This window comes from Petromyzon marinus, unplaced genomic scaffold, assembly GCF_048934315.1.
Source record: "Petromyzon marinus isolate PM22_M1 ecotype Great Lakes invasive population unplaced genomic scaffold, UKy_Petmar_22M1.pri1.0 PM_Scaffold_3, whole genome shotgun sequence".
Taxonomy (NCBI): domain Eukaryota; kingdom Metazoa; phylum Chordata; class Hyperoartia; order Petromyzontiformes; family Petromyzontidae; genus Petromyzon; species Petromyzon marinus.
The window spans coordinates 1,357,284-1,380,358 of NW_027423279.1; the positions used below are offsets into that span (position 1 = coordinate 1,357,284).

Here is a 23,075-nt window from a genome sequence, read left to right on the forward strand (position 1 = left end):
ACTCGCTATCTCGCGACCAGACCCGTGTGCGGGTGCGTGACCGCGGCACCGCCACCCAGGTACGCGATCGCTAAGCACTATGGTGGGCAATCGTGCGGGCACGTAAACACCACCCGCTTCGTCTCGAGGTGCACAGCCGCGCATACACGTAGACACCCAGCGCACACTGCCCTCCACTTCACGCTCCCAAAAGACCACGCAACACAGTTGTTTTTCCCCCCACTAGCGAATTTTATTTACCTGTGATGGTATGGTCAGTGGACGCTAACCTATCCCTCGGAGGTCTACGAGTCGATTTCCCCTACCGCTCGCCCCGCTCTCTATCCTGGATGTAAAACGGCTGAACTTACGCCTCTCTCACTCATACTTACTTCTCCCCGATGTACTGACCGCTGTGAGGGAATGAGGCGACGAGCCTGCCGATGCTGGAGTACGTCTCACGGACGTCTCGGATGGCTGACTCTCCTGCTCCCGGGACCGCGATGATCTTGAACCAGAAAAAACCCCCTTGCTACCCCGATCCCCCCCCCCTTTTTATCCTACCTACAACAAAGGAATGTTTGCTCTTTCCGACCCTTGGCCTCCCGTCCAATCAGGGGCTCGATTTCTCCCGCCCTTTTGATGTCCAGATCCCAGCTCAGATGACGTCGCCGCAGTGATCTCACCGACGTCCGCTCTCTGTTCTCCCGCTACCAGTCCACTGACCCGTGCATGTGTGAGGCTCCACTCGCGGTGGTTCGATGGCCCTTGCCGCGACCATGCAACTTTAATATCAGGTTGCGGCGCCGCAGTGCATGTCAGCTACAAGGGGGAGGATCGCCCAATTTCCTGGCCGCAGGAAACCATGAAGTTCGATCCCACTAGGGACTTCTGGACAAAAACCTATCAGCCGGGTGACCTCCCCTCCTGGCTCTACGTGGGGCGTGTGTACGTTCGTGTGTGTGGGGGGGGGGGGGGGTGGTGAGGGTGCGCAGCGTCGGCGTCGACATCCCCCGGTGGCGGCTTTGCAGCGGTGGGCACGACCTCGGCAGAGTGGCCCTGCTGCAGCGGCCTCACGACTGTGCAGGGGCCAAAACGCGGACGTCTGAGAAGGCACCGGCCCCGGGAGAGTGGCGGGAAATCCGCGGCATAGGTGATGGCGCCGCGGTAGTGGGCGCGGTTCCGCTGGAGCGGCTCCACTGCGGCGGCACCACAGTCTCACTGATTAACACTGAACCCTATGGGAGTCTCACCGATTAACACTGAACCCTATCGGAGTCTCACTGATTAACACTGAACCCTATGGGAGTCTCACTGATTAACACTGAACCCTGTGGGAGTCTCACTGATTAACACTGAACCCTGTGGGAGTCTCACTGATTAACACTGAACCATGTGGGAGTATCACTGATTAACACTGAAACCTATGGGAGTCTCACTGATTAACACTGAACCCTATGGGAGTCTCACTGATTAACACTGAACCCTGTGGGAGTCTCAGTGATTAACACTGAACCCTGAGGGAATCTCACTGATTAACACTGAACACTGTGGGAGTCTCACTGATTAACACTGAACCCTATGGGAGTCTCACAGATTAACACTGAACCCTGTGGGAGTCTCACTGATTAACACTGAACCCTATGGGAGTCTCACTGATTAACACTGAACCCTATGGGACTCTCACTGATTAACACTGAACCCTATGGGAGTCTCACAGATTAACACTGAACCCTGTGGGAGTCTCACTGATTAACACTGAACCCTATGGAAGTCTCACTGATTAACACTGAACCCTGTGGGAGTCTCACTGATTAACACTGAACCCTGTGGGAGTCTCACTGATTAACACTGAACCATGTGGGAGTCTCACTGATTAACACTGAAACCTATGGGAGTCTCACTGATTAACACTGAACCCTATGGGAGTCTCACTGATTAACACTGAACCCTGTGGGAGTCTCAGTGATTAACACTGAACCCTGAGGGAGTCTCACTGATTAACACTGAACACTGTGGGAGTCTCACTGATTAACACTGAACCCTATGGGAGTCTCACAGATTAACACTGAACCCTGTGGGAGTCTCACTGATTAACACTGAACCCTATGGGAGTCTCACTGATTAACACTGAACCCTATGGGAGTCTCACAGATTAACACTGAACCCTGTGGGAGTCTCACTGATTAACACTGAACCCTATGGGAGTCTCACTGATTAACACTGAACCCTATGGGAGTCTCACTGATTAACACTTAACCCTATGGGAGTCTCACTGATTAACACTGAACCCTGAGGGAGTCTCACTGATTAACACTGAACCCTATAGGAGTCTCACTGATTAACACTTAACCCTATGAGAGTCTCACTGATTAACACTGAACCCTGTGGGAGTCTCACTGATTAACAATTAACCCTGTGGGACACTCACTGATTAACAATGAACCATGTGGGAGTCTCACTGATTAACACTGAACCCAATGGGAGTCTCACTGATTAACACTGAACCCTGTGGGAGTCTCACTGATTAACACTGAACCCTGTGGGAGTCTCACTGATTAACACTGAACCCTGTGGGAGTCTCACTGATTAACACTGAACCATGTGGGAGTCTCACTGATTAACACTGAAACCTATGGGAGTCTCACTGATTAACACTGAACCCTATGGGAGTCTCACTGATTAACACTGAACCCTGTGGGAGTCTCAGTGATTAACACTGAACCCTGAGGGAGTCTCACTGATTAACACTGAACACTGTGGGAGTCTCACTGATTAACACTGAACACTGTGGGATTCTCACTGATTAACACTGAACCCTGTGGGAGTCTCACTGATTAACACTGAACCCTATGGGAGTCTCACTGATTAACACTGAACCCTATGGGAGTCTCACTGATTAACACTGAACCCTATGGGAGTCTCACAGATTAACACTGAACCCTGTGGGAGTCTCACTGATTAACACTGAACCCTATGGGAGTCTCACTGATTAACACTGAACCCTATGGGAGTCTCACTGATTAACACTTAACCCTATGGGAGTCTCACTGATGACACTGAACCCTGAGGGAGTCTCACTGATTAACACTGAACCCTATAGGAGTCTCACTGATTAACACTGAACCCTATGGGAATTTCACTGATTAACACTGAACCCTGTGGGAGTCTCACTGATTAACAATTAACCCTGTGGGACACTCACTGATTAACAATGAACCATGTGGGAGTCTCACTGATTAACACTGAACCCCATGGGAGTCTCACTGATTCACACTGAACCCTGTGGGAGTCTCACTGATTAACACTGAACCCTATGGGAGTCTCACAGATTAACACTGAACCCTGTGGGAGTCTCACTGATTAACACTGAACCCTATAGGAGTCTCACTGATTAACACTGAACCCTATGGGAGTCTCACAGATTAACACTGAACCCTGTGGGAGTCTCACTGATTAACACTGAACCCTATGAGAGTCTCACTGATTAACACTGAACCCTATGGGAGTCTCACTGATTAACACTTAACCCTATGGGAGTCTCACTGATTAACACTGAACCCTGAGGGAGTCTCACTGATTAACACTGAACCCTATAGGAGTCTCACTGATTAACACTTAACCCTATGAGAGTCTCACTGATTAACACTGAACCCTGTGGGAGTCTCACTGATTAACAATTAACCCTGTGGGACACTCACTGATTAACAATGAACCATGTGGGAGCCTCACTGATTAACACTGAACCCTATGGGAGTCTCACTGATTAACACTGAACCCTGTGGGAGTCTCACTGATTAACACTGAACCCTGTGGGAGTCTCACTGATTAACACTGAACCCTGTGGGAGTCTCACTGATTAACACTGAACCATGTGGGAGTCTCACTGATTAACACTGAAACCTATGGGAGTCTCACTGATTAACACTGAACCCTATGGGAGTCTCACTGATTAACACTGAACCCTGTGGGAGTCTCAGTGATTAACACTGAACCCTGAGGGAGTCTCACTGATTAACACTGAACACTGTGGGAGTATCACTGATTAACACTGAACACTGTGGGATTCTCACTGATTAACACTGAACCCTGTGGGAGGCTCACTGATTAACACTGAACCCTATGGGAGTCTCACTGATTAACACTGAACCCTATGGGAGTCTCACTGATTAACACTGAACCCTATGGGAGTCTCACAGATTAACACTGAACCCTGTGGGAGTCTCACTGATTAACACTGAACCCTATGGGAGTCTCACTGATTAACACTGAACCCTATGGGAGTCTCACTGATTAACACTTAACCCTATGGGAGGCTCACTGATGACACTGAACCCTGAGGGAGTCTCACTGATTAACACTGAACCCTATAGGAGTCTCACTGATTAACACTGAACCCTATGGGAATTTCACTGATTAACACTGAACCCTGTGGGAGTCTCACTGATTAACAATTAACCCTGTGGGACACTCACTGATTAACAATGAACCATGTGGGAGTCTCACTGATTAACACTGAACCCCATGGGAGTCTCACTGATTCACACTGAACCCTGTGGGAGTCTCACTGATTAACACTGAACCCTGTGGGAGTCTCACTGATTAACACTGAACCCTGTGGGAGTCTCACTGATTAACACTGAACCATGTGGGAGTCTCACTGATTAACACTGAACCCTGTCGGAATCTCACTGATTAATACTGGACCCTGTGGGAGTCTCACTGATTAACACTGAACCCTGTGGGAGTCTCACTGATTAACACTGAACCCTATGGGAATTTCACTGATTAACACTGAACCCTGTGGTAGTCTCACTGATTAACACTGAACCCTATGAGAGTCTCACTAATTAACACTGAACCCTATGGGAGTCTCACCGATTAATACTGACCCAATGGGAGTCTCACTGATTAACACTGAACCCTGTGGGAGTCTCACTGATTAACACTGAAACCTATGGGAATCTCGCTGATTAACACTGAACCCTGTGGGAGTCTCACTGATTAACACTGAACCCTATGGGAGTCTCACTGATTAACACTGATCCCTGTGAGAGTCTCACTGATTAACACTGGACCCTATGGGAGTCTCACTGATTAACACTGAACCCTGTGGGAGTCTCACTGATTAACACTGAACCCTATGGGAGTCTCACTGATTAACACAGAACCCTGGGGGTGTCTCACTGATTAACACTGAACCCTGTGGGAGTCTCACTGATTAACACTGAACCCTATGGGAGTCTCACTGATTAACACTGAACCCTATGGGAGTCTCACTGATTAACACTGAACCCTATGGGAGTCTCCCTGATTAACACTGAACCCTATGGGAGTCTCACTGATTAAAACTGAACCCTATGGGAGTCTCACTGATTAAAACTGAACCCTATGGGAGTCTCACTGATTAACACCGAACCCAATGAGAGTCTCAGTGATTTACACTGAACACTATGGGAGTCTCACTGATTAACACTGAACCCTGTGGGAATCTCACTGATTAACACTGAACCCTGTTGGAGTCTCACTGATTAATACTGAACCCTGTTGGAGTGTCACTGATTAACACTGAACCCTATGGGAGTCTCATTGATTAACACTGAACCCTATGGGAGTCTCACTGATTAACACATGAACCCTGTGGGAGTCTCACTGATTAACACTGAACCCTATGGGAGTCTCACTGATTAACACTGAACCCTATGGGAGTCTCACTGATTAACACCGAACCCTATGGGAGTCTCAATGATTAACACTGAACCCTATGGGAGTCTCACTGATTAACACCGAACCCTATGGGAGTCTCACTGATTAACATTGAACCCTATGGGAGTCTCACCGATTAATACTGAACCCTGTGGGAGTCTCATTGATTAAAACTGAACCCTGTGGGAGTCTCACTGATTAACACTGAACCCTGTGGGAGTCTCAATGATTAACACTGAACCCTATGGGAGTCTCACTGATTAACACTGAACCCTATGGGAGTCTCATTGATTAACACTGAACCCTGTGGGAGTCTCACTGATTAACACTGAACCCTGTGGGAGTCTCACTGATTAACACTGAACCCTATGGGAGTCTCACTGATTAACACTGAACACTATGGGAGTCTCACTGATAAACACTGAACCCTGTGGGAGTCTCACTGATGAACACTGCACCCTATGGGAGTCTCACTGATTAACACTGAACCCTGTGGGAGTCTCACTGATTAACACTGAACCCTGTGGGAATTTCACTGATTAACACTGAACCCTGTGGTAGTCTCACTGATTAACACTGAACCCTATGGGAGTCTCACTGATTAACACTGAACCCTATGGGAGTCTCACCGATTAATACTGACCCAATGGGAGTCTCACTGATTAACACTGAACCCTGTGGGAGTCTCACTGATTAACACTGAACCCTATGGGAATCTCGCTGATTAACACTGAACCCAGTGGGAGTCTCTCTGATTAACACTGAACCCTATGGGAGTCTCACTGATTAACACTGAACCCTGTGAGAGTCTCACTGATTAACACTGGACTCTATGGGAGTCTCACTGATTAACACTGAACCCTGTGGGAGTCTCACTGATTAACACTGACCCCTATGGGAGTCTCACTGATTAACACAGAACCCTGTGGGTGTCTCACTGATTAACACTGAACCCTGTGGGAGTCTCACTGATTAACACTGAACCCTATGGGAGTCTCACTGATTAACACTGAACCCTATGGGAGTCTCACTGATTAACACTGAACCCTATGGGAGTTTCCCTGATTAACACTGAACCCTATGGGAGTCTCACTGATTAAAACTGAACCCTATGGGAGTCTCACTGATTAAAACTGAACCCTATGGGAGTCTCACTGATTAACACCGAACCCAATGGGAGTCTCAGTGATTTACACTGAACACTATGGGAGTCTCACTGATTAACACTGAACCCTGTGGGAATCTCACTGATTAACACTGAACCCTGTTGGAGTCTCACTGATTAATACTGAACCCTGTTGGAGTCTCACTGATTAACACTGAACCCTATGGGAGTCTCATTGATTAACACTGAACCCTATGGGAGTCTCACTGATTAACACATGAACCCTGTGGGAGTCTCACTGATTAACACATGAAACCTGTGGGAGTCTCACTGATCAACACTGAACCATGTGGGAGTCTCACTGATTAACACTGAACCCTGTCGGAATCTCACTGATTAATACTGGACCCTGTGGGAGTCTCACTGATTAACACTGAACCCTGTGGGAGTCTCACTGATTAACACTGAACCCTATGGGAATTTCACTGATTAACACTGAACCCTGTGGTAGTCTCACTGATTAACACTGAACCCTATGGGAGTCTCACTAATTAACACTGAACCCTATGGGAGTCTCACCGATTAATACTGACCCAATGGGAGTCTCACTGATTAACACTGAACCCTGTGGGAGTCTCACTGATTAACACTGAAACCTATGGGAATCTCGCTGATTAACACTGAACCCTGTGGGAGTCTCACTGATTAACACTGAACCCTATGGGAGTCTCACTGATTAACACTGATCCCTGTGAGAGTCTCACTGATTAACACTGGACCCTATGGGAGTCTCACTGATTAACACTGAACCCTGTGGGAGTCTCACTGATTAACACTGAACCCTATGGGAGTCTCACTGATTAACACAGAACCCTGTGGGTGTCTCACTGATTAACACTGAACCCTGTGGGAGTCTCACTGATTAACACTGAACCCTATGGGAGTCTCACTGATTAACACTGAACCCTATGGGAGTCTCACTGATTAACACTGAACCCTATGGGAGTCTCCCTGATTAACACTGAACCCTATGGGAGTCTCACTGATTAAAACTGAACCCTATGGGAGTCTCACTGATTAAAACTGAACCCTATGGGAGTCTCACTGATTAACACCGAACCCAATGAGAGTCTCAGTGATTTACACTGAACACTATGGGAGTCTCACTGATTAACACTGAACCCTGTGGGAATCTCACTGATTAACACTGAACCCTGTTGGAGTCTCACTGATTAATACTGAACCCTGTTGGAGTCTCACTGATTAACACTGAACCCTATGGGAGTCTCATTGATTAACACTGAACCCTATGGGAGTCTCACTGATTAACACATGAACCCTGTGGGAGTCTCACTGATTAACACTGAACCCTATGGGAGTCTCACTGATTAACACTGAACCCTATGGGAGTCTCACTGATTAACACCGAACCCTATGGGAATCTCACTGATTAACACTGAACCCTATGGGAGTCTCACTGATTAACACCGAACCCTATGGGAGTCTCACTGATTAACATTGAACCCTATGGGAGTCTCACCGATTAATACTGAACCCTGTGGGAGTCTCATTGATTAAAACTGAACCCTGTGGGAGTCTCACTGATTAACACTGAACCCTGTGGGAGTCTCACTGATTAACACTGAACCCTATGGGAGTCTCACTGATTAACACTGAACCCTATGGGAGTCTCATTGATTAACACTGAACCCTGTGGGAGTCTCACTGATTAACACTGAACCCTGTGGGAGTCTCACTGATTAACACTGAACCCTATGGGAGTCTCACTGATTAACACTGAACACTATGGGAGTCTCACTGATAAACACTGAACCCTGTGGGAGTCTCACTGATTAACACTGAACCCTATGGGAGTCTCACTGATTAACACTGAACCCTGTGGGAGTCTCACTGATTAACACTGAACCCTGTGGGAATTTCACTGATTAACACTGAACCCTGTGGTAGTCTCACTGATTAACACTGAACCCTATGGGAGTCTCACTGATTAACACTGAACCCTATGGGAGTCTCACCGATTAATACTGACCCAATGGGAGTCTCACTGATTAACACTGAACCCTGTGGGAGTCTCACTGATTAACACTGAACCCTATGGGAGTCTCACTGATTAACACAGAACCCTGTGGGTGTCTCACTGATTAACACTGAACCCTGTGGGAGTCTCACTGATTAACACTGAACCCTATGGGAGTCTCACTGATTAACACTGAACCCTATGGGAGTCTCACTGATTAACACTGAACCCTATGGGAGTCTCCCTGATTAACACTGAACCCTATGGGAGTCTCACTGATTAAAACTGAACCCTATGGGAGTCTCACTGATTAAAACTGAACCCTATGGGAGTCTCACTGATTAACACCGAACCCAATGAGAGTCTCAGTGATTTACACTGAACACTATGGGAGTCTCACTGATTAACACTGAACCCTGTGGGAATCTCACTGATTAACACTGAACCCTGTTGGAGTCTCACTGATTAATACTGAACCCTGTTGGAGTCTCACTGATTAACACTGAACCCTATGGGAGTCTCATTGATTAACACTGAACCCAATGGGAGTCTCACTGATTAACACATGAACCCTGTGGGAGTCTCACTGATTAACACTGAACCCTATGGGAGTCTCACTGATTAACACTGAACCCTATGGGAGTCTCACTGATTAACACCGAACCCTATGGGAGTCTCACTGATTAACACTGAACCCTATGGGAGTCTCACTGATTAAGACCGAACCCTATGGGAGTCTCACTGATTAACATTGAACCCTATGGGAGTCTCACCGATTAATACTGAACCCTGTGGGAGTCTCATTGATTAAAACTGAACCCTGTGGGAGTCTCACTGATTAACACTGAACCCTGTGGGAGTCTCACTGATTAACACTGAACCCTATGGGAGTCTCACTGATTAACACTGAACCCTATGGGAGTCTCATTGATTAACACTGAACCCTGTGGGAGTCTCACTGATTAACACTGAACCCTGTGGGAGTCTCACTGATTAACACTGAACCCTATGGGAGTCTCACTGATTAACACTGAACACTATGGGAGTCTCACTGATAAACACTGAACCCTGTGGGAGTCTCACTGATTAACACTGAACCCTATGGGAGTCTCACTGATTAACACTGAACCCTGTGGGAGTCTCACTGATTAACACTGAACCCTGTGGGAATTTCACTGATTAACACTGAACCCTGTGGTAGTCTCACTGATTAACACTGAACCCTATGGGAGTCTCACTGATTAACACTGAACCCTATGGGAGTCTCACCGATTAATACTGACCCAATGGGAGTCTCACTGATTAACACTGAACCCTGTGGGAGTCTCACTGATTAACACTGAACCCTATGGGAATCTCGCTGATTAACACTGAACCCTGTGGGAGTCTCTCTGATTAACACTGAACCCTATGGGAGTCTCACTGATTAACACTGAACCCTATGGGAGTCTCACTGATTAAAACTGAACCCTATGGGAGTCTCACTGATTAACACCGAACCCAATGAGAGTCTCAGTGATTTACACTGAACACTATGGGAGTCTCACTGATTAACACTGAACCCTGTGGGAATCTCACTGATTAACACTGAACCCTGTTGGAGTCTCACTGATTAATACTGAACCCTGTTGGAGTCTCACTGATTAACACTGAACCCTATGGGAGTCTCATTGATTAACACTGAACCCAATGGGAGTCTCACTGATTAACACATGAACCCTGTGGGAGTCTCACTGATTAACACTGAACCCTATGGGAGTCTCACTGATTAACACTGAACCCTATGGGAGTCTCACTGATTAACACCGAACCCTATGGGAGTCTCACTGATTAACACTGAACCCTATGGGAGTCTCACTGATTAACACCGAACCCTATGGGAGTCTCACTGATTAACATTGAACCCTATGGGAGTCTCACCGATTAATACTGAACCCTGTGGGAGTCTCATTGATTAAAACTGAACCCTGTGGGAGTCTCACTGATTAACACTGAACCCTGTGGGAGTCTCACTGATTAACACTGAACCCTATGGGAGTCTCACTGATTAACACTGAACCCTATGGGAGTCTCATTGATTAACACTGAACCCTGTGGGAGTCTCACTGATTAACACTGAACCCTGTGGGAGTCTCACTGATTAACACTGAACCCTATCGGAGTCTCACTGATTAACACTGAACACTATGGGAGTCTCACTGATAAACACTGAACCCTGTGGGAGTCTCACTGATTAACACTGAACCCTATGGGAGTCTCACTGATTAACACTGAACCCTGTGGGTGTCTCACTGATTAACACTGAACCCTGTGGGAGTCTCACTGATTAACACTGAACCCTATGGGAGTCTCACTGATTAACACTGAACCCTATGGGAGTCTCACTGATTAACACTGAACCCTATGGGAGTCTCCCTGATTAACACTGAACCCTATGGGAGTCTCACTGATTAAAACTGAACCCTATGGGAGTCTCACTGATTAAAACTGAACCCTATGGGAGTCTCACTGATTAACACCGAACCCAATGAGAGTCTCAGTGATTTACACTGAACACTATGGGAGTCTCACTGATTAACACTGAACCCTGTGGGAATCTCACTGATTAACACTGAACCCTGTTGGAGTCTCACTGATTAATACTGAACCCTGTTGGAGTCTCACTGATTAACACTGAACCCTATGGGAGTCTCATTGATTAACACTGAACCCAATGGGAGTCTCACTGATTAACACATGAACCCTGTGGGAGTCTCACTGATTAACACTGAACCCTATGGGAGTCTCACTGATTAACACTGAACCCTATGGGAGTCTCACTGATTAACACCGAACCCTATGGGAGTCTCACTGATTAACACTGAACCCTATGGGAGTCTCACTGATTAACACCGAACCCTATGGGAGTCTCACTGATTAACATTGAACCCTATGGGAGTCTCACCGATTAATACTGAACCCTGTGGGAGTCTCATTGATTAAAACTGAACCCTGTGGGAGTCTCACTGATTAACACTGAACCCTGTGGGAGTCTCACTGATTAACACTGAACCCTATGGGAGTCTCACTGATTAACACTGAACCCTATGGGAGTCTCATTGATTAACACTGAACCCTGTGGGAGTCTCACTGATTAACACTGAACCCTGTGGGAGTCTCACTGATTAACACTGAACCCTATGGGAGTCTCACTGATTAACACTGAACACTATGGGAGTCTCACTGATAAACACTGAACCCTGTGGGAGTCTCACTGATTAACACTGAACCCTATGGGAGTCTCACTGATTAACACTGAACCCTGTGGGAGTCTCACTGATTAACACTGAACCCTGTGGGAATTTCACTGATTAACACTGAACCCTGTGGTAGTCTCACTGATTAACACTGAACCCTATGGGAGTCTCACTGATTAACACTGAACCCTATGGGAGTCTCACCGATTAATACTGACCCAATGGGAGTCTCACTGATTAACACTGAACCCTGTGGGAGTCTCACTGATTAACACTGAACCCTATGGGAATCTCGCTGATTAACACTGAACCCTGTGGGAGTCTCTCTGATTAACACTGAACCCTATGGGAGTCTCACTGATTAACACTGAACCCTGTGAGAGTCTCACTGATTAACACTGGACCCTATGGGAGAGTCACTGATTAACACTGAACCCTGTGGGAGTCTCACTGATTAACACTGACCCCTATGGGAGTCTCACTGATTAACACAGAACCCTGTGGGTGTCTCACTGATTAACACTGAACCCTGTGGGAGTCTCACTGATTAACACTGAACCCTATGGGAGTCTCACTGATTAACACTGAACCCTATGGGAGTCTCACTGATTAACACTGAACCCTATGGGAGTCTCCCTGATTAACACTGAACCCTATGGGAGTCTCACTGATTAAAACTGAACCCTATGGGAGTCTCACTGATTAAAACTGAACCCTATGGGAGTCTCACTGATTAACACCGAACCCAATGGGAGTCTCAGTGATTTACACTGAACACTATGGGAGTCTCACTGATTAACACTGAACCCTGTGGGAATCTCACTGATTAACACTGAACCCTGTTGGAGTCTCACTGATTAATACTGAACCCTGTTGGAGTCTCACTGATTAACACTGAACCCTATGGGAGTCTCATTGATTAACACTGAACCCTATGGGAGTCTCACTGATTAACACATGAACCCTGTGGGAGTCTCACTGATTAACACATGAAACCTGTGGGAGTCTCACTGATCAACACTGAACCCTATGGGAGTCTCACTGATTAACACTGAACCCTATGGGAGTCTCACTGATTAACACCGAACCCTATGGGAGTCTCACTGATTAACACTGAACCCTATGGGAGTCCCACCGATTAATACTGAACCCTGTGGGAGTCTCATTGATTAAAACTGAACCCTGTGGGAGTCTCACTGATTAACACTGAACCCTGTGGGAGTCTCACTGATTAACACTGAACCCTATGGGAGTCTCATTGATTAACACTGAACCCTGTGGGAGTCTCACTGATTAACACTGAACCCTGTGGGAGTCTCACTGATTAACACTGAACCCTGTGGGAGTCTCACTGATTAACACTGAACCCTGAGGGAGTCTCACTGATTAACACATGAACCCTGTGGGAGTCTCACTGTTTAACACTGAACCCTATGGGAGTCTCACTGATTAACACTGAACCCTATGGGAGTCTCACTGATTAACACTGAACCCTATGGGAGTCTCACTGATTAACACCGAACCCTATGGGAGTCTCACTGATTAACACTGAACCCTGTCGGAATCTCACTGATTAATACTGGACCCTGTGGGAGTCTCACTGATTAACACTGAACCCTGTGGGAGTCTCACTGATTAACACTGAACCCTATGGGAATTTCACTGATTAACACTGAACCCTGTGGTAGTCTCACTGATTAACACTGAACTCTATGGGAGTCTCACTAATTAACACTGAACCCTATGGGAGTCTCACCGATTAATACTGACCCAATGGGAGTCTCACTGATTAACACTGAACCCTGTGGGAGTCTCACTGATTAACACTGAAACCTATGGGAATCTCGCTGATTAACACTGAACCCTGTGGGAGTCTCACTGATTAACACTGAACCCTATGGGAGTCTCACTGATTAACACTGATCCCTGTGAGAGTCTCACTGATTAACACTGGACCCTATGGGAGTCTCACTGATTAACACTGAACCCTGTGGGAGTCTCACTGATTAACACTGAACCCTATGGGAGTCTCACTGATTAACACAGAACCCTGTGGGTGTCTCACTGATTAACACTGAACCCTGTGGGAGTCTCACTGATTAACACTGAACCCTATGGGAGTCTCACTGATTAACACTGAACCCTGTGGGAGTCTCACTGATTAACACTGAACCCTATGGGAGTCTCACTGATTAACACTGAACCCTGTGGGAGTCTCACTGATTAACACTGAACCCTATGGGAGTCTCACTGATTAACACTGAACCCTATGGGAGTCTCACTGATTAACACTGAACCCTATGGGAGTCTCCCTGATTAACACTGAACCCTATGGGATTCTCACTGATTAAAACTGAACCCTATGGGAGTCTCACTGATTAAAACTGAACCCTATGGGAGTCTCACTGATTAACACCGAACCCAATGGGAGTCTCAGTGATTTACACTGAACACTATGGGAGTCTCACTGATTAACACTGAACCCTGTGGGAATCTCACTGATTAACACTGAACCCTGTTGGAGTCTCACTGATTAATACTGAACCCTGTTGGAGTCTCACTGATTAACACTGAACCCTATGGGAGTCTCATTGATTAACACTGAACCCTATGGGAGTCTCACTGATTAACACATGAACCCTGTGGGAGTCTCACTGATTAACACATGAAACCTGTGGGAGTCTCACTGATCAACACTGAACCCTATGGGAGTCTCACTGATTAACACTGAACCCTATGGGAGTCTCACTGATTAACACCGAACCCTATGGGAGTCTCACTGATTAACACTGAACCCTATGGGAGTCCCACCGATTAATACTGAACCCTGTGGGAGTCTCATTGATTAAAACTGAACCCTGTGGGAGTCTCACTGATTAACACTGAACCCTGTGGGAGTCTCACTGATTAACACTGAACCCTATGGGAGTCTCATTGATTAACACTGAACCCTGTGGGAGTCTCACTGATTAACACTGAACCCTGTGGGAGTCTCACTGATTAACACTGAACCCTGTGGGAGTCTCACTGATTAACACTGAACCCTGAGGGAGTCTCACTGATTAACACATTAACCCTGTGGGAGTCTCACTGTTTAACACTGAACCCTATGGGAGTCTCACTGATTAACACTGAACCCTATGGGAGTCTCACTGATTAACACTGAACCCTACGGGAGTCTCACTGATTAACACCGAACCCTATGGGAGTCTCACTGATTAACACTGAACCCTGTCGGAATCTCACTGATTAATACTGGACCCTGTGGGAGTCTCACTGATTAACACTGAACCCTGTGGGAGTCTCACTGATTAACACTGAACCCTATGGGAATTTCACTGATTAACACTGAACCCTGTGGTAGTCTCACTGATTAACACTGAACCCTATGGGAGTCTCACTAATTAACACTGAACCCTATGGGAGTCTCACCGATTAATACTGACCCAATGGGAGTCTCACTGATTAACACTGAACCCTGTGGGAGTCTCACTGATTAACACTGAAACCTATGGGAATCTCGCTGATTAACACTGAACCCTGTGGGAGTCTCACTGATTAACACTGAACCCTATGGGAGTTTCACTGATTAACACTGATCCCTGTGAGAGTCTCACTGATTAACACTGGACCCTATGGGAGTCTCACTGATTAACACTGAACCCTGTGGGAGTCTCACTGATTAACACTGAACCCTGTGGGAGTCTCACTGATTAACACTGAACCCTATGGGAGTCTCATTGATTAACACTGAACCCTGTGGGAGTCTCACTGATTAACACTGAACCCTGTGGGAGTCTCACTGATTAACACTGAACCCTATGGGAGTCTCACTGATTAACACTGAACACTATGGGAGTCTCACTGATAAACACTGAACCCTGTGGGAGTCTCACTGATTAACACTGAACCCTATGGGAGTCTCACTGATTAACACTGAACCCTGTGGGAGTCTCACTGATTAACACTGAACCCTGTGGGAATTTCACTGATTAACACTGAACCCTGTGGTAGTCTCACTGATTAACACTGAACCCTATGGGAGTCTCACTGATTAACACTGAACCCTATGGGAGTCTCACCGATTAATACTGACCCAATGGGAGTCTCACTGATTAACACTGAACCCTGTGGGAGTCTCACTGATTAACACTGAACCCTATGGGAATCTCGCTGATTAACACTGAACCCTGTGGGAGTCTCTCTGATTAACACTGAACCCTATGGGAGTCTCACTGATTAACACTGAACCCTATGGGAGTCTCACTGATTAAAACTGAACCCTATGGGAGTCTCACTGATTAACACCGAACCCAATGAGAGTCTCAGTGATTTACACTGAACACTATGGGAGTCTCACTGATTAACACTGAACCCTGTGGGAATCTCACTGATTAACACTGAACCCTGTTGGAGTCTCACTGATTAATACTGAACCCTGTTGGAGTCTCACTGATTAACACTGAACCCTATGGGAGTCTCATTGATTAACACTGAACCCAATGGGAGTCTCACTGATTAACACATGAACCCTGTGGGAGTCTCACTGATTAACACTGAACCCTATGGGAGTCTCACTGATTAACACTGAACCCTATGGGAGTCTCACTGATTAACACCGAACCCTATGGGAGTCTCACTGATTAACACTGAACCCTATGGGAGTCTCACTGATTAACACCGAACCCTATGGGAGTCTCACTGATTAACATTGAACCCTATGGGAGTCTCACCGATTAATACTGAACCCTGTGGGAGTCTCATTGATTAAAACTGAACCCTGTGGGAGTCTCACTGATTAACACTGAACCCTGTGGGAGTCTCACTGATTAACACTGAACCCTATGGGAGTCTCACTGATTAACACTGAACCCTATGGGAGTCTCATTGATTAACACTGAACCCTGTGGGAGTCTCACTGATTAACACTGAACCCTGTGGGAGTCTCACTGATTAACACTGAACCCTATCGGAGTCTCACTGATTAACACTGAACACTATGGGAGTCTCACTGATAAACACTGAACCCTGTGGGAGTCTCACTGATTAACACTGAACCCTATGGGAGTCTCACTGATTAACACTGAACCCTGTGGGTGTCTCACTGATTAACACTGAACCCTGTGGGAGTCTCACTGATTAACACTGAACCCTATGGGAGTCTCACTGATTAACACTGAACCCTATGGGAGTCTCACTGATTAACACTGAACCCTATGGGAGTCTCCCTGATTAACACTGAACCCTATGGGAGTCTCACTGATTAAAACTGAACCCTATGGGAGTCTCACTGATTAAAACTGAACCCTATGGGAGTCTCACTGATTAACACCGAACCCAATGAGAGTCTCAGTGATTTACACTGAACACTATGGGAGTCTCACTGATTAACACTGAACCCTGTGGGAATCTCACTGATTAACACTGAACCCTGTTGGAGTCTCACTGATTAATACTGAACCCTGTTGGAGTCTCACTGATTAACACTGAACCCTATGGGAGTCTCATTGATTAACACTGAACCCAATGGGAGTCTCACTGATTAACACATGAACCCTGTGGGAGTCTCACTGATTAACACTGAACCCTATGGGAGTCTCACTGATTAACACTGAACCCTATGGGAGTCTCACTGATTAACACCGAACCCTATGGGAGTCTCACTGATTAACACTGAACCCTATGGGAGTCTCACTGATTAACACCGAACCCTATGGGAGTCTCACTGATTAACATTGAACCCTATGGGAGTCTCACCGATTAATACTGAACCCTGTGGGAGTCTCATTGATTAAAACTGAACCCTGTGGGAGTCTCACTGATTAACACTGAACCCTGTGGGAGTCTCACTGATTAACACTGAACCCTATGGGAGTCTCACTGATTAACACTGAACCCTATGGGAGTCTCATTGATTAACACTGAACCCTGTGGGAGTCTCACTGATTAACACTGAACCCTGTGGGAGTCTCACTGATTAACACTGAACCCTATGGGAGTCTCACTGATTAACACTGAACACTATGGGAGTCTCACTGATAAACACTGAACCCTGTGGGAGTCTCACTGATTAACACTGAACCCTATGGGAGTCTCACTGATTAACACTGAACCCTGTGGAAGTCTCACTGATTAACACTGAACCCTGTGGGAATTTCACTGATTAACACTGAACCCTGTGGTAGTCTCACTGATTAACACTGAACCCTATGGGAGTCTCACTGATTAACACTGAACCCTATGGGAGTCTCACCGATTAATACTGACCCAATGGGAGTCTCACTGATTAACACTGAACCCTGTGGGAGTCTCACTGATTAACACTGAACCCTATGGGAATCTCGCTGATTAACACTGAACCCTGTGGGAGTCTCTCTGATTAACACTGAACCCTATGGGAGTCTCACTGATTAACACTGAACCCTGTGAGAGTCTCACTGATTAACACTGGACCCTATGGGAGAGTCACTGATTAACACTGAACCCTGTGGGAGTCTCACTGATTAACACTGACCCCTATGGGAGTCTCACTGATTAACACAGAACCCTGTGGGTGTCTCACTGATTAACACTGAACCCTGTGGGAGTCTCACTGATTAACACTGAACCCTATGGGAGTCTCACTGATTAACACTGAACCCTATGGGAGTCTCACTGATTAACACTGAACCCTATGGGAGTCTCCCTGATTAACACTGAACCCTATGGGAGTCTCACTGATTAAAACTGAACCCTATGGGAGTCTCACTGATTAAAACTGAACCCTATGGGAGTCTCACTGATTAACACCGAACCCAATGGGAGTCTCAGTGATTTACACTGAACACTATGGGAGTCTCACTGATTAACACTGAACCCTGTGGGAATCTCACTGATTAACACTGAACCCTGTTGGAGTCTCACTGATTAATACTGAACCCTGTTGGAGTCTCACTGATTAACACTGAACCCTATGGGAGTCTCATTGATTAACACTGAACCCTATGGGAGTCTCACTGATTAACACATGAACCCTGTGGGAGTCTCACTGATTAACACATGAAACCTGTGGGAGTCTCACTGATCAACACTGAACCCTATGGGAGTCTCACTGATTAACACTGAACCCTATGGGAGTCTCACTGATTAACACCGAACCCTATGGGAGTCTCACTGATTAACACTGAACCCTATGGGAGTCCCACCGATTAATACTGAACCCTGTGGGAGTCTCATTGATTAAAACTGAACCCTGTGGGAGTCTCACTGATTAACACTGAACCCTGTGGGAGTCTCACTGATTAACACTGAACCCTATGGGAGTCTCATTGATTAACACTGAACCCTGTGGGAGTCTCACTGATTAACACTGAACCCTGTGGGAGTCTCACTGATTAACACTGAACCCTGTGGGAGTCTCACTGATTAACACTGAACCCTGAGGGAGTCTCACTGATTAACACATGAACCCTGTGGGAGTCTCACTGTTTAACACTGAACCCTATGGGAGTCTCACTGATTAACACTGAACCCTATGGGAGTCTCACTGATTAACACTGAACCCTATGGGAGTCTCACTGATTAACACCGAACCCTATGGGAGTCTCACTGATTAACACTGAACCCTGTCGGAATCTCACTGATTAATACTGGACCCTGTGGGAGTCTCACTGATTAACACTGAACCCTGTGGGAGTCTCACTGATTAACACTGAACCCTATGGGAATTTCACTGATTAACACTGAACCCTGTGGTAGTCTCACTGATTAACACTGAACTCTATGGGAGTCTCACTAATTAACACTGAACCCTATGGGAGTCTCACCGATTAATACTGACCCAATGGGAGTCTCACTGATTAACACTGAACCCTGTGGGAGTCTCACTGATTAACACTGAAACCTATGGGAATCTCGCTGATTAACACTGAACCCTGTGGGAGTCTCACTGATTAACACTGAACCCTATGGGAGTCTCACTGATTAACACTGATCCCTGTGAGAGTCTCACTGATTAACACTGGACCCTATGGGAGTCTCACTGATTAACACTGAACCCTGTGGGAGTCTCACTGATTAACACTGAACCCTATGGGAGTCTCACTGATTAACACAGAACCCTGTGGGTGTCTCACTGATTAACACTGAACCCTGTGGGAGTCTCACTGATTAACACTGAACCCTATGGGAGTCTCACTGATTAACACTGAACCCTGTGGGAGTCTCACTGATTAACACTGAACCCTATGGGAGTCTCACTGATTAACACTGAACCCTGTGGGAGTCTCACTGATTAACACTGAACCCTATGGGAGTCTCACTGATTAACACTGAACCCTATGGGAGTCTCACTGATTAACACTGAACCCTATGGGAGTCTCCCTGATTAACACTGAACCCTATGGGATTCTCACTGATTAAAACTGAACCCTATGGGAGTCTCACTGATTAAAACTGAACCCTATGGGAGTCTCACTGATTAACACCGAACCCAATGGGAGTCTCAGTGATTTACACTGAACACTATGGGAGTCTCACTGATTAACACTGAACCCTGTGGGAATCTCACTGATTAACACTGAACCCTGTTGGAGTCTCACTGATTAATACTGAACCCTGTTGGAGTCTCACTGATTAACACTGAACCCTATGGGAGTCTCATTGATTAACACTGAACCCTATGGGAGTCTCACTGATTAACACATGAACCCTGTGGGAGTCTCACTGATTAACACATGAAACCTGTGGGAGTCTCACTGATCAACACTGAACCCTATGGGAGTCTCACTGATTAACACTGAACCCTATGGGAGTCTCACTGATTAACACCGAACCCTATGGGAGTCTCACTGATTAACACTGAACCCTATGGGAGTCCCACCGATTAATACTGAACCCTGTGGGAGTCTCATTGATTAAAACTGAACCCTGTGGGAGTCTCACTGATTAACACTGAACCCTGTGGGAGTCTCACTGATTAACACTGAACCCTATGGGAGTCTCATTGATTAACACTGAACCCTGTGGGAGTCTCACTGATTAACACTGAACCCTGTGGGAGTCTCACTGATTAACACTGAACCCTGTGGGAGTCTCACTGATTAACACTGAACCCTGAGGGAGTCTCACTGATTAACACATGAACCCTGTGGGAGTCTCACTGTTTAACACTGAACCCTATGGGAGTCTCACTGATTAACACTGAACCCTATGGGAGTCTCACTGATTAACACTGAACCCTACGGGAGTCTCACTGATTAACACCGAACCCTATGGGAGTCTCACTGATTAACACTGAACCCTGTCGGAATCTCACTGATTAATACTGGACCCTGTGGGAGTCTCACTGATTAACACTGAACCCTGTGGGAGTCTCACTGATTAACACTGAACCCTATGGGAATTTCACTGATTAACACTGAACCCTGTGGTAGTCTCACTGATTAACACTGAACCCTATGGGAGTCTCACTAATTAACACTGAACCCTATGGGAGTCTCACCGATTAATACTGACCCAATGGGAGTCTCACTGATTAACACTGAACCCTGTGGGAGTCTCACTGATTAACACTGAAACCTATGGGAATCTCGCTGATTAACACTGAACCCTGTGGGAGTCTCACTGATTAACACTGAACCCTATGGGAGTTTCACTGATTAACACTGATCCCTGTGAGAGTCTCACTGATTAACACTGGACCCTATGGGAGTCTCACTGATTAACACTGAACCCTGTGGGAGTCTCACTGATTAACACTGAACCCTGTGGGAGTCTCACTGATTAACACTGAACCCTGTGGGAGTCTCACTGATTAACACTGAACCCTGAGGGAGTCTCACTGATTAACACATGAACCCTGTGGGAGTCTCACTGTTTAACACTAAACCCTATGGGAGTCTCACTGATTAACACTGAACCCTATGGGAGTCTCACTGATTAACACTGAACCCTATGGGAGTCTCACTGATTAACACCGAACCCTATGGGAGTCTCACTGATTAACACTGAACCCTGTCGGAATCTCACTGATTGATACTGGACCCTGTGGGAGTCTCACTGATTAACACTGAACCCTGTGGGAGTCTCACTGATTAACACTGAACCCTATGGGAATTTCACTGATTAACACTGAACCCTGTGGTAGTGTCACTGATTAACACTGAACCCTATGGGAGTCTCACTAATTAACACTGAACCCTATGGGAGTCTCACCGATTAATACTGACCCAATGGGAGTCTCACTGATTAACACTGAACCCTGTGGGAGTCTCACTGATTAACACTGAAACCTATGGGAATCTCGCTGATTAACACTGAACCCTGTGGGAGTCTCACTGATTAACACTGAACCCTATGGGAGTCTCACTGATTAACACTGATCCCTGTGAGAGTCTCACTGATTAACACTGGACCCTATGGGAGTCTCACTGATTAACACTGAACCCTGTGGGAGTCTCACTGATTAACACTGAACCCTATGGGAGTCTCACTGATTAACACAGAACCCTGTGGGTGTCTCACTGATTAACACTGAACCCTGTGGGAGTCTCACTGATTAACACTGAACCCTATGGGAGTCTCACTGATTAACACTGAACCCTGTGGGAGTCTCACTGATTAACACTGAACCCTATGGGAGTCTCACTGATTAACACTGAACCCTGTGGGAGTCTCACTGATTAACACTGAACCCTATGGGAGTCTCACTGATTAACACTGAACCCTATGGGAGTCTCACTGATTAACACTGAACCCTATGGGAGTCTCCCTGATTAACACTGAACCCTATGGGAGTCTCACTGATTAAAACTGAACCCTATGGGAGTCTCACTGATTAACACTGAACCCTATGGGAGTCTCACTGATTAACACTGAACCCTATGGGAGTCTCACTGATTAACACTGAACCCTATGGGAGTCTCCCTGATTAACACTGAACCCTATGGGAGTCTCACTGATTAAAACTGAACCCTATGGGAGTCTCACTGATTAACACTGAACCCTATGGGAGTCTCCCTGATTAACACTG

The 23,075-nt window shown here is 46.4% G+C and overlaps 1 long non-coding RNA gene across 1 annotated transcript in view; it reads right to left on the bottom strand.

Annotated features, from left to right (window-relative positions):
* Positions 1-207: 207 nt before the first annotated feature.
* LOC142923131 (uncharacterized) overlaps positions 208-23,075 on the bottom strand; it is a 338,477-nt gene continuing 315,609 nt past the window's right edge. The window contains exon 2 of the long non-coding RNA XR_012940536.1: positions 208-1,178. This is a non-coding gene — a long non-coding RNA (uncharacterized LOC142923131). The remainder of the gene's footprint in view (positions 1,179-23,075) is intronic.